Raw genomic sequence first — 17,005 nt, forward strand, 5'->3', positions numbered from 1 at the left:
GAGCACAAGGGGGACAGGAGGGGCCGGGGGCCAGGTCTGTGCTGCACTGTGGGGACTGAGCATGTTCCCAGCATGGCAGAATCTACAATCTCTGTCCCCAGGGAAAGGGCCTGGGGGAATCGTGATGTGAAATGAACTGAAGCCTGTTCTGAAACCTCCACAACTGCCCTTCTCGCCCTGCCAGGCTGCAGAATGACGCCCACCTCTCGCTCCAGCTCGTCCCAGCCTCCCATGGGACAGGAGAAATGGCTGTAGTGGAGCCAGCTCAGGTAGGGGTTATTGGATGGTTGCTGGTGGGTTCCTGCTGGAGAGGGAGGGGCAGGAAATACTGAAGAGGTGGCAACTTCTGGGGAGTTAGGGCTGGAGGGGGCAGGGAATACCCTGGGTGAGGAAGGGGAGGGGGACACAGTGTGACAAACCTGCTGGAACTTGTTAACGTGGGCCTAGATCCTCGGAACAAACACTTGGGTGTTGGGGGAGAAAATTCCCTAATTTGTGAAACAGAAGATAGAGAAACCAACCCCCTGGGTGGGGCTGGGAAAACTGACCAGATTTCCAGTGCTGAACCCTCAGCCTGCTAGCCAGGGGCTGGTGTGACATGGAAAGGGGGCACCCAGCAGGGAGGTGTAGGGAAGATGTCCCGGCCCCTCACATCCAGCTGCTGGCAGTGGGGAGGGTGTTGGGTTCCCTACCATGGGGCTGTGCCTGGACCCTACTGGGGGCTCCATCTCCTGTATCAGTCTCTGGCTAGTAGGTCTGTGGTGGATCTGCTGGGAGAGACAAGGGGCTCTCACTTCGTCCCTCACCCAGATGTCTCCTGGCTGCTCTCAGCAGTATGGGGATAGGACTCTGCTGACTCTCTCAGAGCTTCCATTTGATTGGCTCCTTTCCTCCGTGAATAGTGGGGCTGTGAGTGGGGCAGCAGGTACTGAGTGTTGGACTCTTGCTCTTTCAGGGGCTGGTGACCTTCGAGGAAGTGGCTGTGTATTTCACCAGGGGAGAGTGGGCTCTGCTGGACCCCACTCAGAGAGCCCTCTACTGGGATGTCATGGAGGAGAACTATGAGACTGTGACCTCGCTGGGTAAGGGTTCCTGTCCCCTCAGTTCTTAGAAGGGGAAATGCAGAGTTAAGGTTCATGCCACTCCCCCAGTGCCACCTCTGCTCTGCCCTGTTTCAGCATCACCCCGACATACCAGAGACACCCACACTAGCCCTCTCCCCTCCCCTGTTATAGAGCACTCTGGGAACAGAACAGTGCAGCAGAATGTCTAACATGTTCTTCTCTTTGCTAAGATAATATTCGGGTTCAACTCCATCATAGCAAACAGAAGCTTCCTCCCCCTGGCCTGCTCTCCAGTACTGAACCTCCTGCACACAGGCCAGCTGAGACTTGCACAGTGTTACTACCCCCTTGCCCTCAACCTGAGTTTTCCTTTTGAGTCGCTGCCTTCACTTACCCCTCACTAAGCCCCACAGATCACTTGAACATACGCCCTCAGAGTGCTGACAACCCCCATGGCAAGAACATACCCTTGGGCACCTTTGCTGACAAAGCCTACAACACTCAGCATGGAAATGAGGCAGAATTGCCCCCCAAGTTTCACATGCACCTCTCTGCATAGCACAGGCACAGCTCTGCCCAGCTGCTGCAACCCATCCCTCCATCAGCCAGTCACAGCTACAGCTGGCCCAGTGCACACAGCTGGAGGCATACGGATAGGTGCTGGGATTCCCACCTGTGAGCACAGCACAGACAATGTCTTAGTCTTTCCTCGGGTCGATTATAGGTTCATAGATTTTAAGGCCAGATGTGACTATTAGGTCATCTACTCTGATGTCCTTTATACCACAGACCATAGAATTCATCCCGTTACTGCTGCATTGAGCTGAATACCTGAGTCCCTGTGGCAGTTGGTTAACCTTTGCACGGCCCACACAGAACCATTCTCACTGGTTCTGGCCAGCTACAGGGTTAAGGGTTGGGGGAAAGTTTACATTAACTTTTCATTTCCTGGTCTGCAGAGGTTTAAGTTTACTCACCGTCCATATGGTGCAAGGCAGGAGACGGCACTGGGCAACCTTAACGCTGCATTAATGTAGCTTATGAGCATTTAGTTTCCTGTTTTAAAAAATGGATGCTTTTGCCGCTATAGCTGTGTCTGTAATTGAGCTTTGGCCAGCAGAGCCATGTTGGATGGTGTGCGTGTGTGTGCATGCGTGTGTGCACTTTTTCACAGTCTTAAACAATAGAGCTGGACTGGCAAAGCTTTTAAGAGCTACCTAAGACCTACCTAACTAGTTCTTCGACAGACACCTGACACGCCACCTTTGGGTGAACGAATATGCGCGTACCTGGTCTGTGGGATCCCAGTAAAACATTAGGCACCCTGTGCCCTCTGCCAGGTGGCACCAAGAGGTCCATGATGAGTCACATCCTTTTCCTCCTCCAGTCGCTGCATTAGAGTGTCTTTAGAATGAGCCGGCTGACCCCCGTTCCAGCCTTCTGTTTGGGTTCCACGGGGCTCTGTCCTTGGGCCTCTTCTTTTCTTCCTCTACACCTTATTTCTGGGGAATCTCATCCGCACACACACATTCAACTACCATCTCTGTGCTCCTAACTCCCAGTTCTGCCTCTCTGCTCCTGGCCTGTCTCCTTCTGTCGCAACTGAAAACTCTGCCCTTCTCTCTCTCTCATCTCCTTGCTGATGTCCAGCCATCAGCTAAAGATCAACAGCTGAAGCAAAGCTCTTAATATTCCCCCAAGCCCTCCCCCCACCTTCTTTCTCTACCGCCGCAGACAGCACCATTGTGCTGCCTGTCACTCAGGCCCATAACTGTGCACACGGAGCTCCCTCTGGGGCCTCCTATCCAGGCTGTGCCTACACCTGGCATTTTCTCTTTGCGTAACATCCTTAACAATTGGCCTTTCATATCCATCCGCGCAGCTAGAGCTCTTAGTCATCCTCTCCTGTCTCAGTTACTCCAACATCCTTTTCTCTGACCTCACCTTGCGCATCTCCATTCAGAAGGAAAAAGCGCCCTCCTGGTCCTCGAACATGACTTATGAGGGAAGGTTGAAAGAACTGGGCATGTTTAATTTTGAGAAAAGAGTGAGTGAGGAACTGAGAACAGTCTTCAAATATGTCAAGGGTGGTTATAAGAGAGCAGTGATTAATTGTTCGTCACGTCCACTGAAGGTAGGAGGAGAAGTAATTGGCTTGATCTGCTGCAAGGGAGGTTGAGGGTGGGTAACACCAAAACCTTTCCAACGATAAGGATAGGGAAGTGCTGGAATGGATTACAAAGAGAGGTTGTGGAATTCTTGTCCCAGGAGGGTTTTAAGAACAGGTCAGACAAACTTCTGGCATATTTACACCTGATCCTGCCGCAGGGCGATGGGAATGGAGTAGATGACTTCTTGAGGTCCCTTCCAGCCTATATTAGAAGATTTTAGGATTCATTGCCTTAGCCCTTCGCTTTGATCACGTCTCCTGGTGGAGAATTCGGACCTCTTTTGTGGATCGGCTGCAGGTACAAATTTTGTTCCTAGAGCCCTGAAAATCTGCAGAGATCCATGGGCCATTTTTGCGGATCGCAGATCGGATGCGGATATAAATTTTGTATCTATGCAGGGCTCTACCTGTCTTACTTCTGTCTATACCTACAACTTAAATCTATTGCGTACACAGTGACTACATCTGAAATAACATATGAGATCACCATAACAATGATCAGTGAATGATAAAACAAACTAATTGGCTCCATGAACCACGGAGACTCTTCCTTTTCCATCCCCACCTGCAAGAGCCGCCGTCTCTCTTCTCTGCATGTTCTTTGGATCTTCGAATTTGTCCCTCCTGAAATCACATGGCCTGATTCTTATTTTTCACATTCTCCTTTGGCAGAAGAATTGGTCTGTGGCTCTTGAACTACACCATCTAATTTGCCAGCTTTCTCCACACACAGTGTTTTTTATGCTCCCTCCCTTTATACCTGACTCGCTAGGTTCCCTAATGCCGCAGGATGTGCTTTCCTGACATCTAATGCTGCTGAGATCCTGCCTTCAGTGATATCCCTGCCCTTCCTGGTCCTTACTCCACTGAAACCCCCCAGCCCATGCTTCCTGTTCCCAGCTTCGCCTGGACTCTCTCTTTGGCTCTGGACCTGTCTGTCAGCAAGAAGCAGTGCCAGGGACACTTGCCCTCTGTCTAGAGTGTTCACTTTCTGGGAAATGCAGTTCCAGTCTCTGTTTTTTAGGAGCCTCTTTGATAATGAGTGTCTGGCTGTGTGTGTTCCCAGCAAAGATGGGGATAGTTAAATCCCTCCTAAGCAGAGTGTTCTGCACCTTTGAGTACCTGGGGAGCTGGCCCTGCGATTTTATTGTTTAAAATGGACTGGGGTTAAACTAATAGAATGTTTTTTATGATAATAGATGGCCTATGAATTCCCCTGATCTCCTTTGTTTTCTTTCCCTTGAGCAGGGTTTCCAGTTTCCCAACCCTCTGTGATCTTCCAGCTGGAAGGAGGGGAAGAGCCGTGGGTCCTGGATCTCCCTGGTTCAGTGGAAAGCGAGATCCTGGGAAGTCCCTGCACAGGTGAGGAACCATCAAACCAACCCAAGAACTGTAAGTGCCTGAGAGAACCCGCTGGGATTCCCCACACAGACCCTGTGAGCTCAGGACAGTCCCCAGCAGATCTCACTCCTGGCTTCCTACAGATGATGATTGACACCTCGGCTGGAGCTCCCTCCCTTCCTACTGAGTGTTTGGATGGGATGTGGGCAGGGCCGGCCTTGGGAAATGGCACCTGGGGCGAACTTGCATTTTGGTGCCCCTGGCTCCCATGGGCTCCTAGGCAACCCACGTTCCTCCCCCAACCTCTGCACTGTGTCCCTTTGCCCCAAATGCCTGCTCCCCCTGCACCCCTAATCTCTACACCCTTCATTCCTAACCTCTGCCCCTCGTGCACCACAACACCTGCCCTCTCCTGAGCCCCTAACCCCAGCCCTGTGCCCCCTTCACCCCAGCCCTTGCACTCCACTCCTGTGCCACAATCATTAATGATCTGGAGGATGGCGTGGACTGCACTCTCAGCAAGTTTGCAGATGACACTAAACTGGGAAGAGTGGTAGATACGCTGGAGGGTAGGGATAGGATACAGAGGGACCTAGACAAATTAGAGGATTGGGCCAAAAGAAACCTGATGAGGTTCAACAAGGACAAGTGCAGAGTCCAGCACTTAGGGCAGAAGAATCCCATGCACTGTTACAGACTAGGGACCGAATGGCTAGGAAGCAGTTCTGCAGAAAAGGACCTAGGGGTTACAGTGGATGAGAAGCTGGCTGAGTCAACAGTGTGCCCTTGTTGCCAAGAAGGCTAACGGCATTTTGGGCTGTATAAATAGAGGCATTGCCAGCGGATCGAGAGACGTGATCGTTCCCTCTATTCAACATTGGTGAAGCCTCATCTGGAGTACTGTGTCCAGTTTTGGGCCCCACACTACAAGAAGGATGTGGAAAAATTGGAAAGAGTCCTGCAGAGGGCAACAAAAATGATTAGTGGGCTGGAGCACATGACTTATGAGGAGAGGCTGAGGAACTGGGCTTGTTTAGTCTGCAGAAGAGAAGACTGAGGGGGGATTTGATCACTTCTTTCAACTGCTGAAGGAGCGTTCCAAAGAGGATGGATCTAGACTGTTCTCAGTGGTAGCAGATGACAGAACAAGGAGTAATGACCTCAAGTTGCCGTGGGGTAGGACTAGGTTGGATACTAGGAAAAACTATTTCACTAGGAGGGTGGTGAAGCACTGGAATGGGTTCCCTAGGGAGGTGGAGTCTCCTTCCTTAGAGGTTTTTAAGGTCAGGCTTGACAAAGCCCTGGCTGGGATGATTTAGTTGGGAATTGGTCCTACTTTGAGCAGGAGGGTGGACTAGATACATCCTGAGGTCCCTTCCAACCCTGATATTTTATGGTTCTATGCACCCCTTCACTGCTACGCCCTGCACCACTCTCCTGTCCCTCAACCCCTGCACTGTGCCCCCTTTGCCTCTAACCCCGGCATCCTCCTCCTGCACCCAAGTGGGGAACCTGACCAAGATGCACAAAGCAGCTGGCATTGCTGCTCGCTCCCCCACTGGACTGCTGCTGCCCCGCCCCACACAGTCCTGTGGGGCTGGGAGAGGGGAGCAAGGAGCGATGTCAGGGCTTCCTGCACCCAGGTCACTTTCCCTGCAGGCTGTGTAAGGGGAGGGCAGGAGATCAGCTGCTCCTGATGTCTCAGCACAGCCCAGGTGGGGAAGTGACCTGGATGCAGGGAGCCCTGGTGTGTGTGTGTGAAGGTAGTATGTGCCTGAATGAGTGAGCACGCTGTCTCTTTAAGAAAGTTCTCAGAGTCAGGAGCCTGAACTAGGCTTGTTCAGACACAAGCAGCTGCCGGCAGCTCTGGCCCCAGAGAGGCAGCAGCACACGCAGATTCCCCCTGTCCCGTCACCCTGGCTCAGTGGAAATCGGGTACCTGGGTTGGGGGGAGGGGATCACCCCCCCATCAATCAGCACCTCCCCCCTGCAGAGCAGTCAGGAGGATGCTCCCAGTCGGGGGTGGACGGGGCGACTCCGGGGGTGAACAGGGGATGGGGGGACAGGAACAGCAGCAGCTGCACACGTGGAGCAGGGCGGAGAGGGGCCCCTCTGCTCCGGAGCAGTCACCTGACTCTGACGGCTGGTCGTCCAATTTCCCCCTGCAGCTCAGGTCTATCCCACTCCCCCACGCAGCTGCTTATCTGCCTCCCTGTGCCGCGTTCATCAGCCCAGCGAGCCTCTCGGCAGCAGGTCAGGTGGGAATCCAAACCCTGCGCCCGGCACCCCCTTGGGTGGGGCACCCGTACGGCCCCCCCTAAAGGCCGGTCCTGGGTGGGGAGCAGAATTGATCCCCTCCACTGTCCCCTGTGGGGAAGAGTTAGGGGGAGTTCAGTCCCTGATTTTTATTTTCTGTCTCTCCAGCACTTACTTGGGTTTGTTCTCTGCCTTTCCATCCCCAGTTCTGAGATTTCTCCTCTCTTCTAGCAGGTGATGGGGTGGTGAGGGAGAGCGAGGAGCAGAATCCTCACCAGGAAGATGCTGAGCTCGCCGAAGCGCATGGGGAATTACTGCGAAGAGCCAAAGGGAGCGTGTCCAGCCCCCATGAGCAGGGAAAAGCTGGTGAAAGTTACCCCAGACCAGAGAGAGAGCAGGGAAACCACTCAGAGGAGAGAGTGGATGAACCCATGGATTGTCAGGGAACTCACAGGGACCTCAAGGAAACTATGTCCCAGGAGAAAATCCTCACGGAAAAGCGAGAGACTACGTGTAGTGAGTGTGGGAAAAACTTCCACTACCGCTCAGCCCTTATTCGACATGAGATAATCCATACGAAAGAGACACCCTACAAATGCTGTGAGTGTGGGAAAAGCTTCAATCATACCTCAGCCCTTAGTAGGCATCAGCGAATACACAGAGGAGAAAGACCTTATGAATGCAGTGAGTGCGGGAAAAGCTTCACTCAGAGATATACCCTTAACTCTCATCAGAGAATCCACACAGAAGAGCGACCCTACAAATGCTGCAAGTGCGGGAAAAGCTTCACTCAGAGATCAGCCCTTATCTCTCATCAGACAACGCACACGGGAGAGCGACCCTACGAATGTTGCGAGTGTGGAAAAAGCTTCTCTCGGAGCTCAAACCTTACTATGCATCAGAGGATCCACACAGGAGAGAGACCCTATGCATGCAGTGAGTGCGGGAAAAGTTTCAGTCACTTCTCCTCCCTTATCTCTCACCAGAGAGTCCACACGGGAGAGAAACCCTATGAATGTTGCGAGTGTGGAAAAAGCTTCTCTCGGAGCTCAAACCTTACTATGCATCAGAGGATCCACACAGGAGAGAGACCCTATGAATGCAGTGAGTGCGGGAAAAGTTTCACTCACCTCTTCTCTCTCATCTCTCACCAGAGAGTCCACACAGGAGAGAAACCCTATGAATGCAGTGAGTGCGGAAAAGCTTCTCTCGGAGCGCAACCCTTGTTACACATTACAGAGTCCACACCGGAGAGAGACCATATGAATGCTGCGAGTGTGGGAAAAGCTTCACTCATAGTTCAGGCCTTTCTAAACATCAGAGAATCCGTAAAGGAGATAAACTTCATAAAACCTTCTCTAGAGCTGTCAGAAGATTTTTTCTTTAATTCTTTTGACAGTTCCCAGGCAGTGAGTGTTAACGCTGTTTGCATCTTTTGCACACTGTAGTTCCTCAGCTCCCACACATGAGTTGCCCAATTTTGGAGCTCGCCCGTCTTTGGGGTGGATCCTGTGGTCCTTTGTATCAACTCCATTGTCCTGCGAGTCATGGGAGTGTGTGTCCTTTCTACCAGGAATGTCATCACCCCAGGTGGGGGAGATGGGGGGTGTCTTCAACCAGCTACATTGAGATAAAATCTACGTGGGTCTCATCACTGTGGTTGCCATGGAGTTAGCTAGCTTGAGTTCACTTTCCTGATGTAATAAGACAGCTATTCTTGCAGTAAAGACATGGGCTATGGATAGTCAGTGGGGTTATCTAGCACATTTCCTCCTGATCTGACCTAATCACCGTCACCTTTCCTTGTCTAAACAAACCTGGAGATTCACATTTGTACTCCTCCTCCCAGTGCAAAGTTATTGTTAGAGACGTCAAGTTCCTCTTTGAGGACAGATTGTCTCATTCCCAGTTGTTCTCACATTACCCTGGGTTGTGCAGAACAGCAGTTATTTTGTTGACTTTTTTCTCATTTAAAATATATTTAAATATGATGAAGAGCTGGAGCAGTGTCAGGGAAATAAGGGTCATTTTAGGCTCTGTGACACTGGAAGGAGATGGGGCGACTCAGACATTCCATCCTTCCCCATCACCCCAGAACTGTTACCTTGTGCCTGAGCCATGCACAGTTCACCCCTTCGTATTCCTTCGCTTCCCAACGTGTCTGGTGGGGTCATGTTCTTGGCTGTCCATGCTTGGGAATGGTGCTTGTACACGTCTTTGATCCTAAATCAGAGTCAGTCTGGCAGGAGATGAAAGTGTCAGACTTGGAAGGGGATTTCAAATGGATCCCAAGCACCGTTCAAATCCCCTTTTCCCTCAATGGCAAAGCTGCTTCTGGGAAGGTCGGCTGTTTTTTCTCCCGTTATGAAGGTGCTAAAACTCCTGTAAATAACACTAATGAGAGACGTATCAGAGGGGTAGCCGTGTTAGTCTGGATCTGTAAAAGCAGCAAAGAATCCTGTGGCACCTTATAGACTATCAGACTTTTGGAGCATGAGCTTTCGTGGGTGAATACCCACTTCGTCGGATGCATGAGAAAGCGCTGGGTGAAGCAGGTTTCAGTGGATCATGGGAGAATCTCTCATCCTGATTCTGAGACATCAGATGTAACCTAGTCTGGAATTTCACTTTTAAATTAAAATGAAAGTGTCTTCTACCTCTCTGTGATATGGGTTTTCTATCTTTCATGAAGGCTCCTTGGTCATATAACTGCATGTTAGTTTTGTTTGACAGAATGCAGCTCAGATTTTTTGGGAAATTTCAGACAAATTACCATTTTTACTTCAGGTTTGTTTTTCCCCCTATTCCTGCATGATGACATGAAGAAAATTCAAATGCAGTTCAGTCAACAGGAGAGAATACTCCAAGCTGTTGGACATATTATCAAAGAAACAGTCGTATGTTTAAATCTCCACTCTGAAAAGGTGAACAGCAGCAGACCCCAAATGGGTGCAACTGACCGAAGTAAGTGCACAGGGTAGTTCAGTTGTTTAGGTCAATATTGTCTCAGATGATCCAGGGATAGAATTCCACAGCAAGTGATTCAGAACTAGGAAAACGCCCAGGTATTTGGTTCCCAAGGTATTTGTGACCCAGTCCCTACAGGAGGTTACTCCTGAAGAGATCTCCTAGCTAATCCCAACATTTGGGAAATGCTGTCTGTGATGAGGTGCATCCACCCTGACCTGGCACTGCTAGGGTTAACTGCGCCATGTGGGCTGAAGAGGCCACACCCCCTCACCCTCTCTGGGCATGTGCCGACTGGAGACGGAATATAAACGGGAGCAGCTCAGCCTGGGCGGACTGGGAACAAACCTATGTTGTTGGCACAGGGTGTCGGGGGGCGGGGGGAGAGCCCAGGGCTGGGGTGGCAGGGGGCTGTGGGGGTGGGGGGAAGCCCAGGGCTCAGCAGGCTCCTCTGGCGGGGGACCCCAGGGCTGAGGGTGGGGGCAGCCAACATTTTTTTTGCTTGGAACGGCAAAAAACCTAGAGCCGACCCTGCCTCCACGCACCGTGAGGTAGGTATGAGCAGATCATTATTATCCCTACTCGAAAGAGGGAGAAGCTAAGGCTGAGAAAGGAGAATTGACTTGTCTTAGGTCACACACCCAGCCAGTGGCGGAGTTGGGAATAGAACCCAAGAGCCCTGATTTTCAAACTTACCATCGGATCTTGAATTTCAGACAGTGAATGACCTGAATAAAGTGCTCTGATGAGCTCCAGACCAACAACAGTGATAGTAATTATTCAGCAAGTATTTGAGCAGTTCACGATTCTCTCTAACGTTGCAGTTCTCCTCAGAGACCATTAATGCAGAGAAGCAGCAAAATTCATCAAACATAGAACTGGTTCTGACTTATTTCATTGCTCTTAAAAGAGAACAACAAGGACCTGAGTCTCGTCCCTGTCAATAACCCCCTGCTCAGCCAATCAGGGATAGAGACTGAGGACGGGAGGCTGAGGGTTCTCACCAGAGAGCCCAAAGGATGGCCCAGGTCATAGGTGGGGATCACTGCCCGAGCACTATTTCAGCCCCATATTTTTGGGTGGACCTCCCACAGTGGGAGCTGCAGAGCACTCCCCCGCAACACCCCCCCCACACACACACACACCCTCCTGGTGTTGGGAGGGGAACAGGTAAAAGGACAAAGGAAGCAAGAGAAAAAGAGGAGGGAGGAAGATGGGAAGCAAAAAGAACAAACCCTAATGTCCCCAGTGATTCTAAGGGACAAAATCCCAGGTGCAGAATAAAGTTCTGCCTCCTTAAGCTCGTGTCTTCCATGCCTAGAATTCAACTGTCACCAGATGGATCAGACTGAACAGGTTTCAAACCTCCAGGAGGCTCTTACCTTCTAAACAGGGACGGCTGTTTTCTAGTAAAATCACTAAAAGGGAAGGAGAAAACTCAAGAGGTTCCTCCTGGCGCTCACGTCCGTGAACCCGAATACTCTCTCAGTCCTCAAAGAGAGACCTGGAGAAGGAGACTTGCTGAAGCAAAGCCACAGGGGTCTCTGAGGTTTCCCTGGCCCCTCGCCCCTGGCTGATGTCAGCATCTCTCTGTGAGGTCACCACCTCCCCACCACCTCTGACCAATAGTCTGAGGTCCTGCAAAAGGCCTTTGTGATGTCACTGCCACACCCCTCCCTTGCTGTGCCAATGTCCTGCCCCTGCCTAGGCACTTTGCAGGTTTGAGCTACTCCTGTGGATCACCCCACTCAAGGAGCGTTCGTTCTAGGCAGCAAGCTGGCTAGACAGGGAAACATCAGACACTGCTCCCAATGCTACACTCAGTTTTTCAGAAATGAGTCGACTTTATGGCCAGAAGAGACCATTAGAGCATCTAATCTGACCCTCTGCATATCACAGGCCTCCTGTAGGACACAATAGCTACTTTTGAGGCAAACACATTCCAGAAAGGCATCTAGTCTTCATTAAATGACATCAGGAGATGGAGAATCCACCACTTTCCTTGGTAGCTTGTTCTTGTGGTGAATCATCCTCGCTGTTTGAATTTTTGTGCCTTAGTTGTAATATGAATTTGTGTTTCTTCACCTTCCAGCCATTGGGTCTTCTTATGCCTTTCTTTGCTAGATTAAAGAGCCCTTAAATACCCAATCTTTTCTCTCCATTAAGGCATTTCAATTAAGTCACCTTTCAATCTTCTTTTGATAAGCTAATCAGGTTGAGCTCTTTCAATAGCTCACTAGAAGGTATTTTTTCCAGTCCTCAGAACATTAGGTGGCTCTTTGCTGCCCCAGCTCCAATTTCACAACATCTTTTTCAAATGAGGACACCAAAACTGGAGGCAGTATTCCAGTATCAGACTCACAGATGCTGTGTCACCTCCTGTGATGTTATTGACATAATCTGTAACTGTATAGATGACCATTGTGACCACTGTTCTATATTTGCAGCCAATATTACAGGGAAGTGGTCGTGTAAGGGGTCTATGGAGAGGTTCTGATTGGCTGAATATAATGATGCTTTTTCTAGATGTGTATCATTTTTTTGTAGTTGACATTATGAATATTGGCTCTATGCTGCCTGTATTTCAAACTTGTGCTCTGCTTCAGGGAATGATACCTTTGTTTAATTGATGAAAACATAAACTAGACACTTAGAGGATTGGAACTGATTTCAGCTGATGGACAGGTTTGCTAGGTTTTTATGCATTTGGACAGCAAAATGTTGAGTGTTCACATTCATTTCAAGCATCCTCGTATGGTGGAGCTCCTGAACATAATGGAGAATGGAAATGAAAATTTTTTTCAAGAGGGCACCTGGGTTTGAACAAAGGACCATTTGATCTGCAATCAAACACTCTACCACTGAGCTATACCCCCATTACAACAGGAATATGGAATCGTGGTCTCCAGGACTTTGAAGGACAGACCCTGCTTCATCGAGCTCCTTTGCCATTCCCAGACCACAGGTGGTTTTAAAAATGGGGTTTGATTAAACTTCTTAAATGTGGTAAACACCACAGCTTGCACACCCACTGATATAGCTTCTCCCTATGACAGAGCTGCCACCTCCTGGGGAAGTGGATTGACTATACCAACAGGAAAACTCTCCCCCCTCAGCATGGAGCAGTGGTTCTCAAGCTGTGGGTCAGGACTGTAAAGTGGGTCGTGACCCTGTTTTAATGGGGTCACCAGGGCTGGCATTAGACTTGTTGGGTCCTGGGGCTGAAGCCAAAAGTCTGAGCCCCCCCCCCGGGCTGAATCCCTCAGGTTTTGGTTTTGCCCTCCCCCCACCGGGGCTCAGTCTTTGGCACTCTCCCCCCCACCAAGTGGGGGGGCTTGGTCCCTCTTTCCAGGGCTATGTATTAAGTTATTTTGGCAGAAGGAGGTTGCAGTGAAAGGACGTTTGAGAAACCCTGGCATAGAGCATCTCCATTACTGAGCTGCAGCAGCATAGCCTCACTGTTTGAAACATTGACCTGGCCTTAGCCTCTGAATATGTCTAGGCTTGGCTCCCTATGGCACTGTTGTGATCAGACGCTGAAAGTACAGCCATGGAGACACCACACACCAGCCTTGCCTAGCTGGCAAGGATCAAACCTTCACAGAAAGACACCCATGGTTTTCTAGCCCAGCTACCTAAGGCCTCAGCCACAACCACTTAACACAGGGGCCTTTCTACACTCTGGTTCTGTTCTCTCTGAAGGGTCATTACAAATTGTTTGCTCAGACCAGCTTCCCCAGCACACTCACTGCTGTGCAGCTCTGTACGTGTGGCCATGGCTGAACAGCAAGAATTCCTGCCCATTTCCCTACTGGCTGGAGCATGATTAGTGTGTGTTTGTGGTTAATGATGTTGCTGTTGATTGTTCATTCCCTGCCTTGGCAATTCAGACAGTCCCTTTTCCGGTTGTATTGCCAGCACCTCTGTGATTCCAATAACAGAGGCAGGTTTTCTCTGGGCACTGAGATTTTTGAGGGCGTTGGTGGCTCTGTTCTTTCCTCACCCTGGAGTAAACTCAGCTTTTTATTCCATCCTTGATGACTCATGGAATAACAACAGCAGCAAGAAGAGGAGAGTGAATATCTCATTGCCAGGGGGAAGGTGGACGCATTCCCTCTGTCTGACCATTGCCATTGCAGGAGAGAAGGTTTCAGTGGAATCGAATGCCCTGGCTCAGACAATAGACACAGGGAGGTTTTGCTGTTCATGGATCTGTGCAAAGGAAATTGTGGGTCTGTGTGAAAATGAGGAGGGATATGAAATGCCCATGTGGTGGTGCCTAAGGCAAAAGGGAACCCTAGAGGATTAGAACAGGATAAGTTCTCAAGCAACATGTTTCTTACTCTGCCCATCTGTTAGTTTTGATTATTATCGATGGAAAGATTTTGCCATTGGGTTGTGTGTTTACACAGAAATTGACATTTACCAACAAATACGTAATTCTTCCAAGCCTGCCTAGTCTGCCGGTGGTGAGTTTAGAGGGACACACTCACTCTTCCCACCCCCCATGCCAGGCCTGTGCTCTCCAGAATGTCGACTTCCCACAGAGCTGGGATCCTTCCCTCATCTCCCCCCAGACCACTGCCCCACCCCCACTTCTGGGGTCCCCTTCCAACACTGTCTAACTCCCCTGCTGGCAGGATCCCTTCCCATTCCTTTCATTTCCTGCCTCCCCTCTGAGCAAAAGCTCTGCATTGTTCCCACACTGGGAATTGAACCCAGGCCACCTGGGTGAAAACCAGGAATCTAAATCACAAGACCATACGGGACTTGTATAGTCAATAGCACATTTACACATTCACACCCAATAATTCAAAGTAGCCATTCAAAAAACCTTCAAAAACAGACTTCAAAGAGAAATTGCAGAGTTACAATTGATTTGCAAACTTAACACCATTAATTTGAGCTTGAATAAGGACTGGGAGTAGCTGGCTCACAATAAAAGCCATTTTTCCCTCTCTTGGTATTGACACCTCCCCATCAATTATGGGGAGAGGACCACATCCACCCTGACTAAATTAGCCTTCAACACTGGTTCTCCCCTTGTACGGTAACTCCCATCACTTCATGTTCCAATCTATATTCATGCCTCTATCTGCAATTTTCACTCCATGCATCTGAAGAAGTGGGCTTTTTACCCACGAACGCTTATGCCCAAATAAATCTGTTAGTCCTTAAGGTGCCACCGGACTCCTCATTCCTTTTAATACTAAGCTGATCTTAACCCTTTCAGTACCCTTACAAACTCAGATGCTTCTCACCACAGGCTGGCTGGGGGCTTTTCAGCCAGGCTCTCCCCTTTCATCAGCACTTCAGTTGCTTGGTGTGGGGGTGTCTGTAGACGCAGGTGGCAGAGAGAGATAAAGCCTGGCAAATGTCTCTCCTTTTATCATGTCCTTTCTTCCCTCATGGCTTTGCCCCCCCGTACCCCCCTTCAGAGTCAGGTGAGCATCACTGCGTCTCTCCAAGCAAGTCTGAGCAATTCCCCTGGGGTGTCCTCATGCAGGTGAGTCATTGCATTGTAGCTCCCTTGCTGGACAATGGCTGTCGATGGGTTGTTTGACACCCTGTCCGGGTGTTGGTTATTTTCCTTGCTGTTGCCACTGGGGAGCTAATATTTGGCTGACTCCCCCACCTTACAGCACAGTGACAACCACACTGCACAATTCTCATAACTTCCTATGCATGAATGGTCTACATCTATGGGTAGAGAAATGACTTTCAGCAGATCATATCCTTTCCCTGATACCTTACAAGTCATGCTCTATATGTAAGATCACAATGATATGAAAATGAGGATTATGGGGGTTACAGCCGCTCCCCCAAAGGTATAGAATGTCACACTGAGATTCTGTGTTCATTTGTTCTGTAACAGCATTACAGAGATCCAATGGCATTTCCAAGTGCTAAAATAGCAAGCGATGTCGGTCTCTCATTGGCCATCAGCGACTGAAGATGTGGTTTAATGAGCCGCAGCTTCAAGGTGAGGGTGGCACTGTCCACTGCCTTCCATTGCGCTGCTGGGCCCCAAGTCCCTGGTGGCCAATATGTGACGCTGGGAGAAGAGAGTGAGGTGGCAAGTGGCGGCAGGACTTTTGTCACCAGGGTCTAGCTGCCCAACTTCCTCCTGGTACTGCTGGCCCCCCATCGCCTTCAGGTAACCCAGGAACTAAGGCAGGAATAGGGTGAGGAAGCAAGTAAAGCCGAGCAAGGAAGGCAAAAGTGAATCTTGTCTTCATGGGCCGCTCGCAATGACGTCCTTTTTCTGTGCCACAGCTGACAACAACATCCCAGACAGAAAAGCAGGAGGCCAAAAAGAAACCGAGCAGCTGCTGAAGTAGTTCAGTTGGGAGCGTGCTAGACTAACAGGCTCTTCTATCCCCCTTTGTGCACGGGTGGGATGTTTTCTGAAAGTGCAGCAGTTCCTTTAACTGCCATGAGTCCCTCATTTCAGGCTATGCAGCAGGAAAAGACAGCATGGGCTTCTGCACCTAGCTGGCCCACCTGACCTTTCATTCTTCTCTTGCTCTTTGTCAGCAAGGGGAAGAAAAAGTAGCTCTCCCTCAAGCTGGAGTCACAAGGGTGACATAAGGACGACTTCCTGAGTGCCCGCTCCAGTCCTCTGCTCTGCCAGCTGACCCATCGAAGGGCTGCCACCACTTTCTCCAGGTTTGTCCATCGGTCTGTGCCAGGGTGAGCAAGAGCCAAGCAGATGGAGTTTCTCTAGTGTAGTGGTTATCACATTTGCCTAACATGCAAAAGGTCCCTGGTTCAAAACCAGGCAGAAATATGCTGGCTTCCTTTTCCCAGATCCCCTTGCTGTTCAGGAAGGTCTCCTCCTTCTCCTATTGGCCTGTCCATGGGATAACTCCAACCCCTGCATGACAGAGGGTGCTGACAGCAGTGGAGAAAGCACCTTGGCATCAGGCTGGAGAACGTAGAGGAGTGCGGCGTGTTACCTTTTGGAGGCTTGTGGCTTGGCCTCCTCTGCTGTTGGAGGTTGGCCGGTGGAGGCCGGCTCCTCCTGCTGGCCTCCTCTGCGTGACTTGCCAAAGGAGGAAGTGAGGCAGGAATGGGGCAAAAGAGGAAAGTCGAGCTGAGGAAGGCAGGGCAGAAGCTAAGCGCCTCAGTGCAGCTAAGTGGGGTTAGTAGAGCGTCACCATTCGTTCTGCCAAGCCTGAGGAGGTGCGGTTGGCTGCTGGGAGGC

The 17,005-nt window shown here is 50.3% G+C and overlaps 1 non-coding gene and 1 pseudogene across 1 annotated transcript; both read right to left on the bottom strand.

The window, feature by feature from the left end:
- Positions 1-17,005, bottom strand: part of LOC120381855 — a 302,668-nt pseudogene that overhangs the window by 134,671 nt on the left and 150,992 nt on the right.
- On the bottom strand, positions 12,603-12,674 carry TRNAC-GCA. The gene has a single exon. It is a non-coding gene; the product is annotated as a tRNA-Cys (tRNA).

This window comes from Mauremys reevesii, linkage group 14 (genome assembly GCF_016161935.1).
Source record: "Mauremys reevesii isolate NIE-2019 linkage group 14, ASM1616193v1, whole genome shotgun sequence".
Lineage (NCBI taxonomy): Eukaryota > Metazoa > Chordata > Testudines > Geoemydidae > Mauremys > Mauremys reevesii.